The 12,726-nt window shown below is 64.7% G+C and overlaps 1 protein-coding gene across 1 annotated transcript in view; it reads left to right on the top strand.

The window, feature by feature from the left end:
- Positions 1–667: 667 nt before the first annotated feature.
- The window catches only part of RBFOX1 (RNA binding fox-1 homolog 1), a 1,316,266-nt gene continuing 1,304,207 nt past the window's right edge, over positions 668–12,726 (top strand). The window contains exon 1 of the mRNA XM_055136054.1: positions 668–750. The gene's annotated coding sequence lies outside the window, so the exon portion shown is untranslated. The remainder of the gene's footprint in view (positions 751–12,726) is intronic.

Genomic DNA, 12,726 nt, shown 5'->3' with positions numbered 1-12,726 from the left:
TGGTGTGGGGGTCGTGGGTGGTGTGGGGAGTCGTGGCTGGTGTGGGGGTCGTAGCTGGTGTGGGGGTCATGGCTGGTGGGGGGGTCACGGCTGGTGTGGGGGTCGTGGGTGGTGTGGGGGGTCACGGCTGGTGTGGGGGTCGTGGCTGTTTTGGGGGTCGTGGGTGGTGTGGGGGTCACGGCTGGTGTGGGGGTCGTGACTGGTGTGGGGGTCGTGGCTGGAAGGGGAGTTATAGTTGATATTGGGGTTGTGATTAACACCGGGGGTTCTTGCCAGATCAGCGGCTCACCTGGGGCCCTCTGGGGGCCACTCCCCTGCCCCTCGCCCACACACCCTCTGCTGCGCCCTCTGCTGCGGGGGCCCTCGGAGGTGAGGGTCAGCGCTGGCCCCTCCCGCCCGGGCGGGGTGCCCGCCAGCCCGGTGGCCAGAGGATGTGGCCTTGTCCGCAGACGCTTTGAGCGGCCTGGGGGTCCCGCCGCCCGCACGGTGCTCCCAGCCCCGCACGGCCCCTGCTGCCCTCCCTCCGGCTGCCGCCGTGCGCGCGAGCGGCCAGCAGGGGGCGGCCGGGAGCCAGGCGCGGGCCGGAGCCGCGGCGGGAGCCAGAGCCGCTCGGACCCGCGCCCCGCCCGCGCGCCCAGCATGGCCAGCGCCGCGGGCAGCCCGGAGGTCGCGGAGGACGCCCCGCCGGACGGGAAGAGGCCGAGGCTGGGGCTGGACGGCGGCGCCCGCGCGGGTGGCCCGGGCGCAGGTGTAAGTGCGGGCGGCGGGGGGCGCGGGGCCAAGTGCCCCGGGACGGCCCTGACGGGCTGCCCCTCCCGGGCAGGGGTCCTGGGACCGGCAGGGGCGCGTGTGAGTGCGAGTGCGTGTGTGAGAGCGTGTGTGTGAGAGCGTGTGTGTGTGTGTGAGTGCGTGAGTGTATGTGAGTGTTTGTGTGTGTGAGTGCGTGAGTGCATGTGTGAGTGTGTGTGAGTGCGCGTGTGTGGTATGTGCGCGGGCATGTGTGTATGTGCAGGCATGCACAAGTGTGTATGTGAGTGTGCATGTCTGTGCACATAAACGAGCATGCATGGGTATATAACTGAGCGTATGGTGGTGTGTATGGAATAGTGCATATCTGTGCATGTCTATGCTTGTGCGTGAGCGTGTGTACATGTGTGAGTATATGAGTGTGATTGTATTAGTGTACGTGTACACATCTGTGTGAGTATATGTACACATGTGTGAGTGTTCATACTGGGCACACATGTTTGAGTGTATGTGTACACATGTGTGCACATGTGTGAGTGTATGTGTACATATGTGTACACATGTGTGTGAGTATGTGTACACATGTGTTAGTGTATGCGTGAGTGTATATGTATGCATGTGTGTGTCAGTGTGTATGTGTGAGTGTATGTGTATGAATGTGTGTGTGCATGCATGTGAGTATGTGTGTGGGAGTGTGTGCATGTGCCTGGGTGACACTCTGGGCTCCCCCAGTCCTGCCCAGCCTCCTTTGCCTGGTCGCTGCCCCCAGCCCGTCTGCAGCTCCCTTGGCCGCTGCTCGGGTGGGTAGTGGGGACCTGGGAGATGTCGCCACCTGCTCCCCATTTGTCCCAGAGAGCACTGTGCGCTGAGTGCCTGCACTCCCGCTGGTAAGGGGGTTTGTTGCGGAGGTGCCGGATTGAGGGTCTCTGGGCATCTGGGGTGCGGCAGGCAGCCCTTCCTCTCGGGTGTGACCAGGTGTGGGGGCCAGCACCCCCGGACGCCCCTCAGTCTGGACGGTCTGTCTCAAGGGTCCGTCAGGGAGGGGGTCACTGCCTGGACTCACCTCTGGCTCCCCATGGTGCCCGATTGGTCTCAGGTCAGAGCGACCTGTGGGTGGGGGTGGGCCCTGTCTCCCTGGGGGTCTCATCATCCTGCCGCTGGGGGGTCTTTGGTGGTGCTGGGGGAGGGGGAGCAGGCAAAGCCGGGAAATGGGGGCTGGACCCCAGTGACCAGAGAGGGAGACCAGCCCCGCCCCAGGGCGTGAGGGGGACAGACCCCGTGTGGGGGAGACTCGCCCCCCAGGTGCTCCCGACAGCCCGGCCCAGGCTGCTGGGCCCGGGGTGTGGCCAGAAGAACCCGAGCCCTGAATTCCGGGGTTCCGAGAGGGCCCCACCTCTGGGCCCCACCCCGGGCAGGGCCGGCCCTGGCTGCCGTGTGTGGGACCCTCCCTGTGTGCTGTGTGCTCCCTCCCCCGGCTTCTCCTTCCTCCCGCCCTGCACAGGCAGCTCCTGGGGGCTGGGTGGGCTGGGGGGGCTGTGGGTGGAGGATTCCCACCCGGCCGGCCGTGGGGGGTTAGAGAAGCTTGCCTGGCTCGCAGCCTCGTCCTTTCACCCCTGCAGACCCTGGAGGCTGCAGGCGGCCCTGCCCCCGCCTGCCCCCTTGGACGGGGCGCCGTGTGGGCAGGGCACGGGCACTTGCCTCCCAAAGCCCGTCTCCCCCCCTCTGTTATGCTCTGCCTGAACTGCCCTCCCCCCGCAGCCCCCACTGACGGGCTATTTGGGGGCTGCTCCAGCCCGCGGAGCTCCCGCCTCTGTTTCCCCCCCAGGGCCTGGGTTGCACCGACCCCTCATGGGAGCGGGGAGGGGTCTGAGCGAGCCCCCCGGCCAGAGCAGCGCCGAGAGGCCCGAGTGGAGAGCCGTTCCCGGGCAGGCGAGAGCCCCAGTCCGTGTCCTTGGGGCAGGAGTCCAGGCACTGTGGCCTGACCCCGGGCCCTTCCTGCCCCGGGCCTGTCACAGGCAGAGGGGACGCTGCCAGGGCACCAGTGTGAAGTGGGAGGCACGCACGTGTGCGTGTGCACGCGTGACAGTGCACTGTGTGTACACGCACGTGTGAGCCCGTGTGCATGGTGTACATGCATGTGCACACATGAGAGCACGTGAGTGCACTGTACACATGAGAGTGCCTGTACACGTGAGAGCATACATGTGTGCCTGTGTGCATGTGTGTGCGCACCAGAGTATGTGAGTGCACGTGTGTCCCCCTGTGCCAGTCTGAGTGCACGTGTGTGCGTGCGTGCTGGGCAGGGGAGCCGCTGTCCCCTTGGTCTGTCTCCGGGCTCCTGCTGCCGCCGGGGTCCTCAGCTCCCCAGGACCCGCCGCATCAAAGCGTCCACGTGTCTGATTTCCTGGCTTTGATCCGTTCACTCGCAGCACAGTGCTCCTCGGCTCGCTGTGGGCTTTACTCCCCCTGCCCCCGCACCAAGCAGGAGCGAGAGTCTGCACGCGCTCCCCCAGGGCTTCACTGCAGGACACGGGGCGGGGGTGCGTGTGGGTGTACCGTGCTGGGGGCCGACCCAGGCTCTCGGACACTCGAGGTCTGTGCTCTGGCCCCCGCGGCTTCTCCTCGGTGTCAGGCACGCGCAGAGACGTGTGTGTGTGCAGTCCCGCAATGCGCCCACAGTTTCACAGAAACCTTGACACACTCAAGGCCGGGCAGGGCGGCCCTGCCCCCTGCTGCCCACCAGGCCCGCTGGACACCCCAGCCTTGAGCCCTGGCGCCCCCTTTCCTGGGGCGGCTGCCCGAGGAGCCAGAAGCCACTCGGGGCCTTGCCTGGCGTGTGGCGCCTCCGGCTCCTTCTGTTTCTTTTGTGGGGGGCGGGGACCTCCCAGGGCCATGGGGGCCCCTCGCCGCGGTTCTTGGCCCTCTGGGCTGGCGGTTCAGTGTGGGGGTCCCAGGATGTGGAGCTGTGCGGGCCCTGGAGGCCGGGGTCCCCCGGCCGGTGATGGTCCTGCCCGTGTCTCTGCAAAGGTTTCCCCGGGGCCGGCTGGGCAGGGCTGAGTGACGGTCCGGTGACCCTGGCCCACCCGCCGCCTTCTGTTCCCGCAGCTCCTAGAGGCGATGGCTTCGGGGACCTGCATTCCGGTCCTTGCCCCCCCGCCCCCCGCAGCCCTTTCTGCGGGTCCTCGTGGCGTCCGCGGCTTCTCCGGCTGCTGTTCCTGTGCCTCGGTGCCTGTGGCCGGAACCACGTCAGAGAAACGCTTTCGAGAGGGGCCGCCTCAGGGCCTTGGGGGACCCCCTGACCGGGAAAGCGAGTTCCTGCTGGCCTGGAGTGGCCGGCTGGACTCTGCGGGCGGGTGAGCCGTCTGCGTCCACAGGGAGGACCCCGGGGTGCCGCCCCCCCCCCCCGAAGGGGCCTTGGTGCTGCAGACGCCCCCCCAGGTTTCCCTCCCCTCTGCCCCGGCTATCTGGAGCCCAGTGGGCCCAGACAGCAAAGCCTGGGGGTCCCTCAGCTCACCAGGGGCTGCCCCGCCCTCTCTGCCGCAGACACCCCTGCTTTCTCCCCTCCTCCCTCGCCGGCTCTTCCCCACCCCGTTTCTGCCAAACGGGCCCTGCATTTCCCACCACAACTTGCTGACAGTGGGGGCAGCACCTCGGATTCCGCTTGGGGGCCTCATTTCCATGAGAAAGACGCTGGTGGGCACCTCCCCCCCTGCCAGCAGCCGCTGCCTCTCCTCCAGCCCCGGCTCCTGTGCCCAGCTGGCTGGAGGGGCCCCGCCTTGGCCTCTGAGTCCCAGCGTCTGCGCCTGGCAGGAGCGTCCAGAGGCCCGTCCTGGCGGCGGGCAGGCTGCTGTCCCCGCCACGTACTGCGCCAGGCCGCCCGCACGGCTGTGGGCAGAACCGGGCACCTTAGGCCCCGCCCCCTCCCTCGGCATGGGACATGGCGTCCTCTGCATGTCCACAGCACCCCAGGGTGGGCAGTACTGGCCCCTCACCCTACCTCCCAGCCCCCTTAATTCCCCCTACACAGTGCCCGAGGGCAGGGACTCCTCACCCTACACTCTCCCACATACGTGTATATACACATGCACATGCTCACACACGCACCTGCACATAACATGTACACGCACATATGCACATGCACACACGCATACACATGTACACACATGCATACACATGCATATGCACACACATACATACACACAGTGGCCGAGGGCAGGGACTCCTCACCCTACACTCTCCCACATACATGAATATACACACGCACATGCTCACACATGCACATGCACACATACGTACATGCACACAACATGTACACGCACATATGCACATGCACACACGCATACACATGTACACATGTACACACATGCATACACACATGCACACACATGCATACACATGCATACGCACACACATACATACACACAGCGCCCGAGGGCAGGGACTCTGAGCATGTGTCACTGAGACCCAGGGGTGGTTTGTGACGGCAGCAAGCCGAGGCAGCCTGGCTGGCCCTGTGTGAGATGGGTCATTGGAAAGAGCTTCCTGACCACCGGCCCTTCCCCGGGGCCGAGTCCCCTCCCCCTGCCTGCCCAGGCGGCCAGTGCCCGCCTCCCCCCTGCCCACAGTGCTGCCCGGTCGGAATCGGTGCCTTGAGCCTGGGGCCCTCCCACCCCCTGGGCGGTGCTTCCGTCTGTTTGTTTGGGGGCCACAGCTTTGCCGCCGCACCCCAGCGGGGGAGGCAGGAGGGGGTGTTCCCGCCGGATGCACACCCCGCGCTGTCCTCTCTGGTCAACGCCCGGCGTCCCGTGTGGGTCCTCCAGAGGCGGCAGGTCAAATCCGGATGGACTCTGGGAAGGTCGCCCGGCTCACGGGCACCACCAGGGGGGAGCGAGCTCGGGGGCCCCTCGGTGGCTCCCCGTCCCTGAGCCGCACAGGGGAGGGGCTGGGTGGGAGCGTTTGTGCCCCCGAGGCCCCGTCTCCCTGCAAGGCCGTCCCGCTCAACACCAGAAGCGGCAAACTGCAAACGTCTCCGTTCCCTGACTCCCAGTCCAGTGCTCAGCTTGCTGGCTCTGGAGTGAAGAGTCCCGACGCTCTGCCCACGTTCCCCGGGCACCGGCTCCTCCTTCCTCGGTGGTGCTGGTCGCCGGGCCCTGCCCAGCCATATTGCAGCCCTCCTGAGTCAGGGGCCACACCAGGCCCTAGCCACGTTCACTCCTCCTCTGCCCGTGGTTGTTGGGACCCGGGTGGTTGTCATGGTGGGGTTCCGCACACAGGAAGTCTCTAGCAGATGCCTGGCTGTGGGGGGCAGGGGGCGGGGGCCCCTTCGTGCTTCCCCTGGGCTCCACGCAGGTCCTGTCTGTGCCCCGTGTGGCCACGATGTAGGAACCCGCCGCTGCAGCATTCTCGGATCCCGCGTGCCTGAGCGCCGTCTCCCCGGCCGCTGTGGGTGCCCACCCGAGGCTCGGCCCACGGTGCTCTGGCTAAGGACGCTGCATCCTGGCCTGAGGGTCAGAGACCTCCCCCGCCCCACGCTCAGGGCCTTGGGAGCAGTGCCGTGTGCAAGGTGATTCGGTGACCGCACACCCGTGCGGGTGCCCGCAGACTTGGCAGCGCCTCCGTTCCGTGTCGCACGCGGCCGTGAGGTGAGGGAGTCTCGCCGTCTGCCGCGCCCGGATGGCGCCGGTGCGCGGGGGCGCGTGGAGTCCGTCCCAGGGAGAAGGACGCGGAGCCTGTGATCTCACTCAGCTGCGGTCCGTGCAGACACGCGAGAGGGGGCGGGGGGGTGGCAGATGCTTGGCTCAGGACGCAGAGCGGCAGTGACCGAGGGCGGGGGAGGGGTGGCGGAAGGCAGAGGTGGCGCAGGGGCACAGCAGGGCGGCTCGGGTGCCCAGGCCGGTGGAGACGCAGCGATACGGCAGAGCCAGGGAGGCCGGCGCTGCTGTGGCCACGTCTCCGAAGAACACAAAAGCAGGATAAGAGTTGGGTGACAGGGGACAGGGCTGGGGGTGCCGGCGGCTCTTGAACCCTCGGTCTTTGCCCTGTGAGGGGAGAGCAGCGCCTTCGCCCAGGAGGGACGCCACCGCTGCCTCCCCACGGCGGCCGTTGTGTCGGCCCTGCGGCAGTCGGTGTTCTTGGCGAGGAAATGTACCGAGCGACTGTCCTTCCGAAAGGTCACGCTGGCTCGCGCCGTTGACTCGTGCCAGTTCTCTCGATGACTTAAGGAAACAGGGGCTCCAGTTTTCCTTTCTGGTATCTGGGTCACCCCTGGCAGTGCTCAGGGCTTGCTCCTGGCTCTGTGCTCGGGGATCACTCCTGGCGGGCTGCGGGTCCAGGGCGTTTGCTGCCTCGTCAGCTCTCCAGGGCCAGCTCTTGGCCACAAGCTCCTGCCCACACTCAGCCCGTGTGTCCACCAGGCGCCAGGTGTCCCCTCCCTTGAGTGGCCCGCGAGTGGCCTCCCTCCCTCTGTCCACAGGCGTCTGTCCGGGAGGTACCAAGGCCACCTACGCTTAGAAAGCCGTCGTGGGCACGGGTGGGGCTGAGTCTTGCCTTCGGGTTTTAGTTTCTGTGTCTCGTTCGCTTGTTTTTGTGTTGGGGCGCCCTGGAGCCGCTCAGGGGTGACTCCTGGCTCTGTGCTCAGGGATCACTCCTGGTGGTGCTCGGGGAGACTAGGGGACGCCGGGGATCGAGCCTGGGTTGGCCTCCTGCAAGGCAAGTGCGCTCCCACGGGGCTGACAGTGTTCTCTGGGCCGTGTGAGAAGCGCCCACGGGGAAGGCTGTCGCTCGTCCTTTGGGACTCAGGCCCCACCACCCCGGGTTAGTCCCTGGCCAGCTCGGAGGCGCCATGGTCTCGTGAGCCGGAGCGTGTTGGCGGAGGCGGGTCCCTGGCACAGCAGGATGTGCGGCCCCCCAGCCCGTGTCCGCGGAGCCCGAGGTGCCTGGGCAAGGGCCTGTCCACGCGCGGACTCCGGGGTCCCCACCCCATGGCCAAGCCGTGTCTCCCCCCGTGTCTCCTCCCCAGACGTGAGCTGGGGCCGTGCTCTGTCCCTCGCAGCTGCTCCTCCCGGCGGGCACCAACCGCAGGACGCCTGCCCAGACGCTGGAGAAAAGCTGCTGTGTGGAGACGGTGCTGCAGACGGACCCCGCCCCGGGCCCTGATTTGGGAGGCTGGGTGGCGAACAGGTGCCGGCAGGCGCATAATTTAGGGCTGGGGCCCTGCCAGGAACATCGGAGTCAGCACTCGCCAGCCTTGCCTCTTGCTCCTCCTCTCTCCCCCTCCTCTCTCTCCCTCCCTTTCTCTCTCTCACTTTCTCTCCCTCCCTTTCTCTCTCTCACTTTCTCACTCTCCCTTTCTCTCTTTCTCACTTTCTCGCTCTCCCCTCCCTCTTCCTTGCTCTCTCTCCCTCTCTCTTTCTCCCTCTCTTTTCCTCCCCCTCCCTCTGCCTCCCTCTCTCTCCCTCCCTTTCTCTCTCTCACTTTCTCTCCCTCCCTTTCTCTCTCTCATTTTCTCACTCCCTTTCACACGTTCTCACTTTCTCTCCCTCCCTTTCTCTCTCTCACTTTCTCACTCCCTTTCTCTCTTTCTCACTCCCTTTCTCTCTTTCTCACTCCCTTTCTCTCTTTCTCACTCCCTTTCTCTCTTTCTCACTTTCTCTCCCTCCCTTTCTCTCTCTCACTTTCTCACTCCCTTTCTCTCTCACTCTCCCTTTCTCTCTTTCTCACTTTCTCTCCCTCCCTTTCTCTCTCTCATTTTCTCCCTTTCTCTCTTTCTCACTCTTCCTTTCTCTCTTTCTCACTTTCTCACTCTCCCTTTCTCTTTCTCACTCTCTCGCTCTCCCCCTCCCTCTTCCTTGCTCTCTCTCTCTTTCTCCCTCTCTTTTCCTCCCCCTCCCTCAGCCTCCCTCTCTCTTCCTCCCTTTGCTTGTGATTTAGATTAATTTTGAATCTCTTGTACCTGGACTTCTATGAAAATTCCAATAAAGCAAAAATGATTAAAATTGGATTGCCCATAGAAAACTGACAAGCCATCTTTTTCCCGGGGGCTACGTTTTGGCATCTTAATAAAGGGGGAGGGGGCCCAAGCCCTACCTGCAGGGCACGGTGGGCCACTCGGGTTGGGTCCGTAAATGCAGAACAGGGACTTCCCTCTGCAGTCAGGAAAAAATAAATCCAAGACGCGATTATAGCTTGGATCATAACTTAATTTTTCATTTCCACTTGAACTTTAATTTCACTTAAATTTCCTGCTGACACATCTCCGAAGGAGCGTTTCGGGGACCCGGCGCTGGCGGGGTCTTTGCCCGCGGGCTCCACCGTCCCGGCGCGAGCTTGGGGGACTCTGCAGCTCACGAGGTTGCTCCCTGGCAGCCGTGGGGAGACTGAAGTTTGGGGGAGGATTTGCTCGCAGCGTCCTTGGCAGCGTCCCGGAACATTCCGTGCGGGGACCCCGCTGGCTGGCAGGTGGGCGCAGGGCCTCCTGCCTCATCTCGCCGGGCAGCGCTGGGGCCAGGCTCAGCCCTTCCCTCGCTCTCCACTGGCCAGTTCCTGGCTCTGTGCTCAGGAGCAACCCCGGGCCCGTGTGGCCACCACCCCCAGCGCTGGGGCCTGCGGTCCGGGGGGTGGGGGCTTTCCCGGTGGCCCAGCTCCCTCCTGGAGACTGGCCCTGGGCCTGAGCTGGCCGTGCGCCATCGTTCACCCCCGTCAGAGCCCCACCCTGGACAGGGCGCCTGCCCCCCACCCACGCCGACGGGGCTGCAGAGGGTGAGCTGGCCTTGTCTGGACCCCAGCGGGGCTGACGGATGTGTGCGTGCCATGGAGAAGTTCTGAGTGCCGCTCTGGGGCAGCCAGTCCATCTGTCCATCCGTCTGTCTGTCTGTTGGTGGCGGGGCAGACGTGGCATTGGCCTGTAGTCCCCCCCTGCGCCCAGGCCTCAGTCTCCCGCCTGCAGGGGCCGAGGGTGCCGGGCGAGCAGTGCCACAGCCCAGTCCTGCTGCTGCGAGCATGCGGGGCCCTGCCCGGGGCCGCTTGGGGGTGCAGGCGGCCCTGCGGCTCCCGGACGGCTCCTGTCAGGATGTCCCAGGACAGAGGGTTCCTGATCCCTGCTGGGAGTGAGCTCTGAGTGCAGAGCCAGGGGTAAGCCCTGAGCATCACACACACACACACACACACTCACACTCACTCACACACACACACTCACTCACTCACACACACACACACACTCACACTCACACACAGTCACTCACACACACACACTCACACACATACACACATGTACACACATAAACACACACAGAGAACATATACACACATACACACACTCACACACATACATACATACTCTCTTTCTCACACACACACACACTCACACTCACTCACACACACACACTCACACACACACTCACACACACATACACACATGTACACACATAAACACACACAGAGAACATATACACACATACACACACTCACACACATACATACATTCTCTCTCTCACACACACTCACACACACTCACTCACACACACACTCACTCACACACACACTCACACTCACATACACACATATACACATACACACATACATACACATAAACACACAGAACACATAAACACATACACACACACACACATACACACATGGAGCTTTGGCCCATAGGGACCCCAGCGCCCCCCTTTCCTCCTGGCCCGGGTCTCCCGGGTCCGGGCATCAGTGGGGACTGACCCTCAAGGTGAAGCTGGACACCAGCACAGCCCCTCGCAGAGGAGGGTCAGGCCGTCGAGAGAGAGGTCACTCTCTGGGCAGCCCCCACCACCCTGTTTGTTATGTTCTCCCCCCACTCCCATGGCACCTCCCGCTGTCCGCGAGACCCCAGGGCAGAGTGTCCACTGGCTACTGGCCGGACAGGCTTTCTGCCCTCCTGGGGCTGGGCAGTGGTGACTGGTGTGAGGTGAGGAGAGTCTGGAAGCCGCAGCCGGGCGGGGAGGGGAGTAGGAGCGGGTGGGGGGCCTGGTAGGGGAGGAGAGGGGAGGGGAGGGCCAGGGAGGGCCAGCTGGGGGAGGAGAGTGACTGTGTGATTGTGTGTGTCTGTGTGTGCGTGCACATGTGTGTGAGTGTGTGACTGTGTGTGTGTGTGTGCGTGTGCTCCCACGGCACAGGGCAGGCTGTGTGCGTTCTCCCTCAGACCCCGCCCTGGCGATCAGTCGTCTTTGGGAGCTCAGCGCCGCCCGACGGCCATTCATGCCTCGTTGGCTAGTGCCAGCTGGGCAGCGTCGTAGGCAGGGGCTCAGGAGGCAGAGGGGACAGCATGGCCGTGGGGGCAGCTGTGCTGTTCAGAGGGCGGCCCTGGGGCTGGAGCCGAGGTGCCATGAGAGGTGGGGGGGGGACTTTCCTGGGGTCCGAGGAGAGCCGCCGATCAGTTCCCGAGAGCCCCGACCACGCCCGCCTCCTAGGGACCCCGCTTAGCGCCCGCAGCGCCCCTGTGCTCAAGACCCCCGGCTCCCCAGGAGACCCTGAAGGGCCTAGAGTTGGCTCCAGCTCTAACACAGACACGTGCTGCAGGTCCAGAAACACGTGTGGCCTAAACCGGGCCAGTCTCGAGCGCATCCTTGGGCGTCGCCCAGCTGACTGCGCCTGGAGACTCGCCACTCGCCCGCCCGCAGCTGCTCTGGTTGACCCTAGCCCTGCCAGCTCCGTCCTTCGAGCCCACGCCCAGCGCCCACTTTCCTTCTCTCTCCGGCAGCTCCTGGTCTCCTCCTTCTCCCGCCCGTCCTCTGAGCCCCTCCAAGGGTCCAGGTCATGTTTGTACTTGGTTCATCCGTCGCCTCTAGGCTAATGATCGGCCTCTGCCCCACCTCAGCGCTGGTGTGTGTGGAGCGGATCGAGCGGGAAGGTCGATCGCAGGCACCGTCCTCCCGTGTCAGCTGGCCTCATTCCCCCCACCCCCACCCCCGGCCTCACACACGCCTGGCGAATGCTCGGATGCCCAGATGCCCACCAGAGCGTAAACCCAGGCCCACCCTGTTCCTTCTCATTTGGGTCCCGCAGTGTCCCCCTGGGAAGGCCCTGCTGAGCAGCCGACTCCCCACTTTCCTCCCACCCTCCGAGGTGGTCAGTGGGCGTCCGTCTGTCCCCCGGGCTCTCCATTGATCCCGCGCATTGAACACCAATAACTGCTGTCGCTGAGATCGTGCCTCTGGGGTTCACGGTAGCATCGACCCGGGCCCTTTCCACACAAGTCACGTTCTGTGCGCGTCTGGTTGGAACGGAATCGAGTCGGACACCTCACGGCCCTGGGGGTCTGGCTGTTCCGAGGGTCTCGGAGGAGCCGGCGCCTCCCCCCGGCACTCCTGAATCGGCCTGGCCTCTTGACTCTGGGTGCGTCTCGAATGCGCCCCTGAATTATTGTGGTTTGTTTTTAACTTGGGGGGGTGTTGGAAGCTATCCCGCTGTGCTGTGGGGTACGCCTGCCTGGCTCTGCACTTGGGGGGCGTTGGGGATGACTGGGCGTGACTGCATGCAGAACAGGCGCCCTCTGCTCTGCCTCCGACCTCGTGGGCGTCCTCCGCAGGAGGGCTTGGCTTGGCGGGGTCCCGCCTCCCCGGGGTCAGGCCCGCTGACCCTTCCGCTCACACAGCCCCACGCGCCGTCCCTGCCGGAGCCCAGAGACTGGCGACGTGCCACGGCGACTGCTTTGCACTTCCTGCCGGAGAAGGGCGGCCCAGCTCAGGGCATTGGCCCTCCTGGTGGATGGGGAGATGCTGGACGGGTGCCGGGCAGAGGGTGACAGAGAAGTGGCCCCTCGTGGGGGCTGTGACCAGGCTCCACAGAGACCCTTGGCCCACTCGGGCAGCCTGCGTGGGACTTGAAGAGGTTGGTGATTTTGGAAAAGTGTTGGGGGAGTTTCCCCAAAGACCTCTCTGCTTTCCTTACGGTATCCCCTCTGCACTGGGGAGAGTGTGTGGGGTTCCGTGGTCCCTGTGTGGG

The sequence above is a fragment of the Sorex araneus genome, chromosome 4, assembly GCF_027595985.1.
Source record: "Sorex araneus isolate mSorAra2 chromosome 4, mSorAra2.pri, whole genome shotgun sequence".
Taxonomy (NCBI): domain Eukaryota; kingdom Metazoa; phylum Chordata; class Mammalia; order Eulipotyphla; family Soricidae; genus Sorex; species Sorex araneus.
The sequence above is the reverse complement of the archived record's forward strand: the minus strand, read 5'-3'. Positions and strand labels throughout refer to the sequence as shown.